Source organism: Callospermophilus lateralis, chromosome 10 (genome assembly GCF_048772815.1).
Source record: "Callospermophilus lateralis isolate mCalLat2 chromosome 10, mCalLat2.hap1, whole genome shotgun sequence".
Lineage (NCBI taxonomy): Eukaryota > Metazoa > Chordata > Mammalia > Rodentia > Sciuridae > Callospermophilus > Callospermophilus lateralis.
Genome location: NC_135314.1, coordinates 102,653,070 through 102,660,775, shown reverse-complemented (window position 1 = coordinate 102,660,775; position 7,706 = coordinate 102,653,070).

Below are 7,706 nucleotides of genomic sequence, written 5' to 3'. Positions count from 1 at the left end.
GGTTAGCGGCAGGAAATTGCATTGGCTCAGTGATTAAGGCAACATCAGCATTCAGAAGACAGCAGCAGGGCAGGTGGCCTTGGTCTTGCTGCTGCCTCATCTGATCCATCTCACAGGGTGATGAGTCTGAGATGTGTCTGCTTAGCCTGCAAACACAATTCTCCCCTGCTTCCTTTTTTTTTTTTTTTTTTTCTCCCTGAGGATAAATGAGCAACAAGAAATTTGGAACATCCAGATTATTCAATGTCAGAGCTATTGCCAAAGCAGCACGCCCACTCTCCTTGGATGTTGAATGCAAGTTAAAATTGCCTTTGGCAAAAGATTTTGTGAAGGTCTTACTCTTTTGTTTTAATTCAAGAAAAATTAATGAGAACCTACTATGTACCAGGCACTAGGCTCAATGCCAGGATACAAAGATGAATGAGATAATTTCTTGTCTTCAAGGAAGTCACAGTCGAATGGGAGAGGCAACTAAGCAAAGGCAATGGTAGTTCCATCTTTTTTTGTCTCCGGGTTGGCCAAAGACCTAAATGCTTTGGCTATTATTGAAGAACTTGAGGAGACACTTAATCCAGCAAGTTGGTTGATTGATGTTCTTATTTCACTACTCAAGGAGTATTGGGTGAGCAATTTATTTCAAATGGTTCAGCCTTAGCAAGAGAAAAATGTTAAAAAAAAAAAAGTCCAAGAACAACATCTTTACAATTGAATATTACCTTGTGGGATCCTAAATCTGTTTCCAAGACCTTGGATTGATAAGGAAAGAGAAAACTGAAGAGTTCTACAGGGAAATCAGGAGTTGAGACCCGGCAGATCCAGGACCAAATGAGACAGAAGTATTACAGCAGCTCTCACCTGAGACTGGAAAGATCTTGATCATCCCCTTGCCAGCTCCTCTTGAAAGAAGAGTCCTCAAAATGTGTGACCCAAGACCTGTAGTTTATAGCATTTACTTTCCAACCAAAGACTTTACAATCCAAATAGTAAAGATTTATAAAAGTAAAGAATTATTGGGATATGATATATCTATGGAAAATGTACAATTATTGCCTATATAACTTGATAATTTTAAACATACCGCTGTACCATGAAACTAACACCATATTATGATATGGAAACTTTCTAGTGCCTGGAAGGCTTCCTATCAATTTATCCCCCTCACTGCTTTGAGTTCTATTACCACAGTTTAATTTTGCATGTTGTTAAGAGTCATATAAATGGAATCATGCAGTTGTACTCTTTCATGTCTGGTTGATCATGTTGTACACATCAGTAGCACTTCAGAACTCGGGTATCTGATTGGCCACGCTGATTGGCCAGTCATGAATCCTCTTCTGTTGTAGTTGCTTATCATTGACTTTTTGCCCAATTTTATTGGATTGTCTGTCTTTTTGTTATTGATTTATTTAGATTCTTTAGATTGTTCTTTAAGATGTTCTTTAGATTTCCTGCATACAAGACTCCTAAGTTTTAGTCCATTTCTCTTTTGTTCTCCAAGTAGGTCAATGTTGTTTTCTGAGCCTTTTCCTCTCTTTCATTCATACCCTTAGATTTCCAAAAACTTTCAAACTCTCCTGCTGGCCTCCCATCTTTATAGAATTAGAATTTATAACCAAAAAAGCGAATGATTTTTGACTAAGAATCCTTTGTTACATTATCACCTATCTTTTAAAAGGAAATAAAGCCAAGAGACAGAATATCTGAGGGTGGAGTTTCAGAAATTAGAAAACTGTTGGGGAATACTTTTGAGGGAAATTGGGAGACAAGCAGGCCAATGAGTGGGGCACAGTGGTACACCCTTGTAATGCCAACTACTTGGGAGGCTGAGGCAGGAGAATGGAAACTTTGAGGCCAGCCTGGGCAACTTAGTGAGATCCTGTCTCAAAACAAAAATAAAAAAGGACAAAAGACTAAGTAGAGTGCCTCTGGGTTTAATCCCTTGTACTGGGAGTGGGAGTAATGGCCAATAAAAAGAATATTTTGTATCTCTGAAATCTAATTATGTTGTCATTTCTTAAACTTTTCCTTGAATTTACGACAATTTCTTTTAAAGGATGTTGGACAAAGAAAGAACGTTATTCATCAGCAAATGACTTCTTCATTAAAGAAAAAGACAAGATTAAGGTTATAACTAGATCACTGGTTTCAGGACTATTTAAAATGACAGGCCATTAGTGGCTTTCTGCCAGCCTGAGAATCCTATAGTGCAATGTTCTAGGGAGGCCGTCATACCAGAAACTGGTGATAATCTTGCAACAATAAATAGGTAGGAAATTACAAGCATACTTAAGAAGTTAGTGAGTGTTCTTAGATTGGAAAGGAGAGTCTAACAACTTGCAGGCAGGAGAATTCTTTCAAGTGCCCTTGAAATTGATGGTAAAAAAGCAGGAAGCTAAGAAGAAACATCAATGAAAGTAATTTATGTGATGAGAAAAAGAGATGAAAATTAGGGAAAAAAAAGAAAGAAAGAAAAGACAAGGGGGGAGTTTGTGCCTAGCCAGACTCAAGCAATGTCTATACATCTCCAAGCTGAGATTGTGTTTTTTAAAAATGCATGGTTCTGGGATGTCCAACCTAAGCAAACTAGACTATTCAATCCTAACTCTAAAACCAACACTCAAATTTATGAATTACATTCTATTTCTGCCATAAATAATTTCAGTCTCCCAACATTTATTGGTTACCCACTAGCTATTAAGTGCTGTTACAGATAATCATCATATGGTTTTGTATATTCTTCAAAGTATTATTATAACAGAATAGAAGACAGGTTGAAATCAGTCTGGGAGGATTAGGGGAGCTTTTAGATTAATTTGTTTATCCATTCTTCAAATATTTATTGAGTGGCCTACCTTACACCAGGCATCATGCTAGATTCTAAGGACACAATCTTGAACAAGAAAGATGTATCTCTGTTGTCATAGAGCTGACAGTTTAGTGGGAGAGATGCCATTAAACTGTGCTTTGAAAAACCCATTAGATATTTGTCATGTGAAAGAGGCAGGAAAACCATTCCCAGCAGAATTCCAGGGTAGAATTTCAGAGTTTGGAAAGATGTTGGCAAATTTGGAGAACTACAAATTGTGAGATGTGGTGGGAATCACCTGGAATACATCTAGTGAGAACCCAGTAAAATAAATTCTTCCCCAAATGTCAGAGCTAAAATCTTCTATGCCTAGCTAGGGCAGTTAGATCTCTCTGTCTCTGTCTCTGTCTCCCTCTCTTATTTTGTGCCTAGTACTGATGTGCACTGTGGGAACGGAAAGAGGAATATGGCAAGAGTCTCTATCCTTAAAAATACCTATAACAGAACATAGGACCATCATACCCAAATGGTATTAAGTTAAGAGAAGCTGAGAGGTGGATTAAAATGGAAGGAGTTCAACCTTAGCACTGCAAAATCAATAAGTAGAATAAATAGAAAAAATTTTAAACAGAAGGAGATAGATCCTGAGTTCAGTTTGGCTCTGTAGCATAATGAAGATGGAATTTCAAATTGTTTAGTAAAAATTAGTCATCCATTATCCTCAGGTACTAAAATACTTACATAGTGGTTTTGGGCTAGTCATCTCTACCAAGAAGAGTCAGAGCAGATAAAAGACAACCCTATAAAGTGTCAAGAAGAAAATGGTCTTTGGAGTTTACAATTGATCAGGTTAAAAAGGGCCAATTTAGGGTTAGATTTATCATATCCTCTTAAATGTCTTTTAGAAGTTTTGGGTATATATTAATCAGCTATTTTTGTAGTGACAATTCTCAAATATCAATGGATGACACAATGACAGACATTTATTTCTTAATTGTGCTCAGCTATGCTTGGCTTTTCTGGACTGGGCTCCAGGATGTGGAGGAACTTCCAGGTTCAAGTCTGTTCCATGTGATCTTTTATTGTGGGACCTAGGTGGAAGGATCAGTCATTATCTAAAAAAGTTTTCTTCATGGTGGAGGGTTGAAGTTCAAGTGAACAGCAGAAACTTGCAAGGCCTCTAAAAGTTTCTACTTGGATGTGATAGAAGTCATAATTGTTCAAATTCTACAGAACTGAAAGCATAATTGAGAAGTGCACTTGGCCCTCTGTATCTGTGAGTTGTGCTTTTATGTATTCTGTAAAATGTGGATTAAAAATATTTTTTAAAAAACTTTGAGCCTCAACTGAATAGGTAAGATTTTTTCTTGTCATTATGCTCTAAGTAGTACAGTATAATAACTATTTACATAGTATTTATATTGTAATAGGTAATATAAGTAATCTAGAGGTGACTTAAAGTATACATGAGGATACCTGTAGGGTATATACAAATATGATGTCATTTGATAAAAAGAACTTATTCATTTCCAGGTTTTGGTTCTGCAGGGGTTCCTGGAACCAATCCCCTAGAGATACTGAGGAATGACTATATTTCTTTTCATGGAACAAAGATCAGAAAAAGAAGCATAAATGTTTGTTAATCGATACATTCTACTATGAAATATAAGTGTATTTCTGTTTATAAAATAACTTCAACAGATTTGAAATATTTTTTTAGAAGTGTGATCAGAAGATACTAGAGAATACAACATTTCAAGGGAAATGTTCTAAGATTCTTTCCAGTGGCATGAATCTGACATAATTTTCTATGTACATATATGAATATACCACAGTGAATCTCATCATTATGTACATTTACAAGAAATTAATTTTAAAAAACTATGGGTAAATGGCAGAAAAATCCGTGTAAGGAAGTAAGCAAGGGGTGAGGGTAGGGGAAGGAGAGGTACTGGAGACTGAATTAAAACAAGATATATTCCATACTTGTATAATTATATCACAATGGATTCTACTATCATGTATAAAAAGAACCAATAAAACAAGATTGTCTTTCATGCTGTGCCAGAGGAATTGGTATTAGAAGTGGTTGAAGTGAGATTGTTGTGGGAGAGATTAGAACTCAAGCTATAATAATTTGAAAGTATCCAAATACTAGCCATTCAGGTAGGATTAGAGTGGGTTGTGGTTCTGTCAATATAGGAACACATTATGTGTGTGTGTGTGTGTGTGTGTGTGTGTGTACTAGGAAGGGATGGGGGAAGTGCATGTTGTATAGTGTAGGTACTATATTTGCCGTGTTATGTACATGGTCTTTATGTTTTGTTTGGTTGAACAGTTTGTGTTCAACCCTGCAAATCCAGGTGTTATATTGCCATGATTTTGCTCCAGCTGACAGAAGTAGTCATTTCCCCTGTGCATGGGAAAACCATAAATCAGTCTTTGCTGGAATGATAACTATGGTTCTGTGTGAAGCATGAACTTCTGAGTTCAACTTGGTTATAAAATTATGAATTAAATTTAGAATATCTTAAATGTGGTGTATTTAACTGATGGTAGGACTTTACATAGCATGATAAAAACATTACCATTTTCTGTTCCTTCATGTACTTTATGCTTTTAGCTGAGATTAGGTGTTGTTCTTGGTGTGCGATGATTCTTTTAGATTATTGTTCACATTTCTGCAGCTTCAGTGAACACTACTTAAAACCAAGCCATTGAGCAATTTCTGTACACTTAGAAATCACAATGAAACTCTCTAATTAAGAAATATCACTGTATACCATGCTTAGAGAAACCTGCAATTCAGCACAGGCAGCCTATCCTTTTATATGCATTAGATTAGCTGCTTTCAAACACAGATGATAGAAAACATTTGTGCAGAAAACTACTTCTCAGTATTCTTTGAGTCACTAAGTTTTTTTGAGGGGTTAGAGTAAAACAGATAAAGAAATTGGATCTATCTCTCTATGAGAGATATTTAGTCCCTCATTAGTTATTATGAGGTCATTGGTGTCTACTTACCTCTTTCCTTCCCTCTTCTTTTTCTTTGGGTTTTGACTTTTTTACTTGTTATGAGCCCTTTTGACTGTAATTAATGAGAATTCCAAATCAAAATTTATTATCCTATATAACAGGTGGTTCAGATGTAGGGTGTCTTCAGTCACAAAAATACCAGGGCTCTGGTTCTATCTTCCTGATATTCTCTTCGTGTTTCCTCTTTTCTGCATTGTCTTGATTCTCAATTACATTCTTAATTACATTAAGACAGCTGTCACAATATCCAAAGACATATGCTTCCTTGATAAGGTCCAAAAGCAAAGAATTCTCCTCCAGCATATCAGAAATGTCTGGTATTGCTCAATGTCTATTCTCCCTTGTTACATACTGTTAGAAGATTCAGCCATCCCAAAACATGACTTTCCAGCCCTAGGTGACAGTTTCCAGCTTGCTAGTGGGTGGAAATGGAAGCAATATGTTTCATTTTAGGCTATATCCTGAAAGGGAAGTAGAAATGTCTTTCCCTTTTCCCTTCCCATTAAATGGAATGAAGTTTGGTTGGTGTGCCTAGAACCTGAGATGGAGTCTGATGAAGAAAAAGGCAGAGTGAAAAAGGTGGAAAGAACTGGGACATCTGACAGTTTCATAGAGCAAGCTATCTAACCACTTTTGAATCTTATATGAGAGAATAATAAACTATCATTTTTAGTGTGAAACTTTTAAAGTTTCTCAGTGTTTATCCTTGTCAATAGGAGGAGAAGAATAAAGTTCTGAATAAAGTCAATTCATTCAGTTCACTCTGCTTCTTGGATTGTCTGAGTTGGAGGAAATAGCCTAAGTGGTGGGTGTTATTTCAGATATAACATGTTTTCATGTGTGTTTGCATGTGGGTATTCAGAGAATAATCCTTGTCACTGTGGGCAGGGTAGGCAAGGTTCTTCTTCCTCTGGGTCCAGTTAGTTGAAAAGGGCTTGCTTAGTTTGTTAGCTGAAGATTAGTTAGAATTGTTTACACCAGGTGTTTTAGTTAGTTTTTTGTTTTTTGGGGGGATACATTATATCTAACAATAACACCATTCTTCAGGAATATAAAACAAATCATCTTCAAGAGTTCATCAGTCCAATCACAGCCTAAATAGTTGACAAGTCCAACAACTGCTCAACTACACCCTCTGACTAGCACTTCCTTCTAAAGACAAGGTGACGGAGGCATTATCTAAATGGAGAGAAGGGGAGACATACTTCATAATTTAACTGGACACTGATATCATCCACACATACTGCTGAAACCATCTTGCGAAGCAACTCTCCTGAGTGTTACATTCCCCTAACCAAGACATGAAAATGTGCTTAACTAATGGAAGATAATACTTGAATAACTGAAGTAGATTTTTGACTGCATAGGTATTCTTTGAAGACGAGGAAAACAGAAAATAGGTTAGGAATGCTGCATTAAATTTTTTTGGTAACTATAGCCTGAGAAAAACCACTATTTGCATAGATGTGAAAAGAGTGGCTCTAGGATTCGCTAGGTGTCAAAACCTGCCCCCTCCCCAGGGGTGTGAATTTGTGGAATTACTTCATTTCTCTACATCCTTTTCTCCTTACTGTTGAGGCAGTGTCGATAGCACATGCTTTGTAGGTGGCTGGGAGCTTAAATGAGAACACAGGTGTGGGGACAAGTGCATGGAGTACTGCATAGGTGCGTACATTAAGGGCGCCTGAGTGGCAGGCCTCAACCCTTGTGCTAAGCATGTGAGTGGCAAACTGCTTACGCCATAGGCACAGCACCGGAGGGAGGCCACCTGTTGTGGTCCCAGTGCTTGCTCCATGGCCTGCTCCTCCATTGATTGCCACAAGGATTTTTGTCCAGAAATTGTATTGGTGGCTGCCTATAATCT